Below are 2,284 nucleotides of genomic sequence, written 5' to 3' on the forward strand. Positions count from 1 at the left end.
CTTTCCCGCCGTTTCCATCCTCAGACAACGGGTAATTTCCCTCGCCGCCGCCGGCAACGGCGGCGGTGGCGGCGGGGGAGAAAGGGGAATTTATGGTAAGAATCAACGCGAGTGGCAAACAAAGAAGCAGAGCACAAAAGAGAGACAGCGGAGAAGGAAACAACATGATGGTCACTCTGTACTCTCTCACTGATACTTTACAACAAAAGACCCAACAGAGAGAAACAAGAGATCGAGCATCTTAGAGAGAGAAAAGGTGGAAGATAATGGGATTTGGTAAAGGATTATTGGGATATTACGAATATAAATTTGTCAACAATAACCTATGTGCTTAAGATAATAATTAACCACGCTATTTAAAGCACTAATCCGGATAAAATACTTGCAGACACAGAATAAACGTTGTGGTTAACACTTAACAGCGTTAGCCTTCTCCGATTGTAATTCAATTAAAATAACGAATTAAGTAAAATAAGAAAGTAATTGTAATTAAGTTAATAATAGAGAATAAAAAAGTTAAGTAATTAAAAGTAACTACAGGTTATTTAAATAGTAATAAAACTATCTTTATAATAAAAAAAATCATTTTTAGTTAATAAATATACGCAAAAATCTTCTAAAATATTAATATTTGTAATGAATAAAATATTTTCAAAATTATAATTATAATGATAATTAGTAGTATCAAAATTATTTAATGCAGAGTATTTAAATGGTAATAAAATTGTCATTATAATTTTTTGTAGTTAATGTCTTTATAATCAAAAAATAATTTTTTTAGTTAATGAATATATGAAAAAGGTAAAAACCATTGTAAAAGAAAATTATTAAATAGATTTTTAAACTTCGTGTACTATAATAATATTATTAGGTATTCGTTTCCTTTCGATCTTTTAGTATTATACTAACTAAGAAATTAATTTTATTTTCAAAAAAACTAAGAAATTAATTATAATTAAGCTAATAATGGAATTAAAGAATTGAGTGAAATAAAGAAATAATTGTAATTAAGCTAATAATGAAGAATAAGAAATTAAAGAATTGAAAGTAATTATAGAGTACTTAAATGGTAATAAAATTATCTGTATAATAAAAAAATTATATTAATACTTTTAAAAATTATTTCTTGTTTTTTTTTTCAATATTTATTTTAATTAATAATTATATAATTACATAAATCATATTACATATCAATTTTTCTAAAATAAATGCAATCAAACGAATCATATATTATTGATACTTTTGAATTGATCTTATAATTAAATAAATGTACACTTTCAAATATTATAATTATTTATAACTTCACCTTTAATTTTATTATTTAAATATATATTTAAAAATTAATACGTGCATCGCAGTGATAATTTTGTGCGAAACACAATTATATTGTTTGGCTGGTAGGAATTACAATTTTCGACCTCCATTTGTGGAATTAAAATTCATTGAGCTCCCCCTATGAATTCTAATTTAGTGGTGGATACAAAGGGGAAAAAAATGAAATTACAAAATTATCCTTGATAATAATAATGATGATTATTATTATTAAAGATATTTTAGTCTTTTTCTTTTCTCTCATAATTCTTCTTTCACCCAAATCCACAGCAAATGTTTTTACTTTAGTTTGAGCCTCATCCTAACACCTCAGTTTGTAGACAGGACCACCGGGTATGGGAGTTGACGACGGAGAATTAACGGCGTTGAGATGAGGTGCACACGTGGCTGACATGCAGGTAGATGGGGCCTACGTATTTGGTGGGGTACAACGTTGGCAATGTGTGGGGTCACAAGAAGCTCACAGCATATCCGTATGACGTGTGAATTGTGAAGTGAACCCACGTGAGAGGCAGGGGGAGGGGGCATGACAACAAAAAATGTGAGGATAAGTAAAATAAAAGAATTAAAGAAAGGAATAACGACTAAAAACCCGTAAAAAAAGAAGAAATTAATAATGATGCAAATGCTTCAAGATTCTTGTGTTGTTGGTAAAAATTTTGAGGTAACAATTCTTATTAATGTGATAGGATATTCACGACACACTATTTAATCACGGATGAATAATCGCTAGTAGGCAATTTCATGACAGTTACAAACCGCTAAATATAATAATATAACCGCTGCTAAATGACTTTTTTGGTGTAGTGTATACATGTCACGCTTTAGCGACACATACTTAATGGTAGTTATATATAACTGTTGCTAAATGAGTATATATGTGTGCGCAAATTATACTGTGGATCATGGTCCACAATGCATTGTCGACCATGGTCATGGCTGATACTGCAGT

The sequence above is a fragment of the Ipomoea triloba genome, chromosome 16, assembly GCF_003576645.1.
Source record: "Ipomoea triloba cultivar NCNSP0323 chromosome 16, ASM357664v1".
In the NCBI taxonomy this organism is placed as follows: Eukaryota; Viridiplantae; Streptophyta; class Magnoliopsida; order Solanales; family Convolvulaceae; genus Ipomoea; species Ipomoea triloba.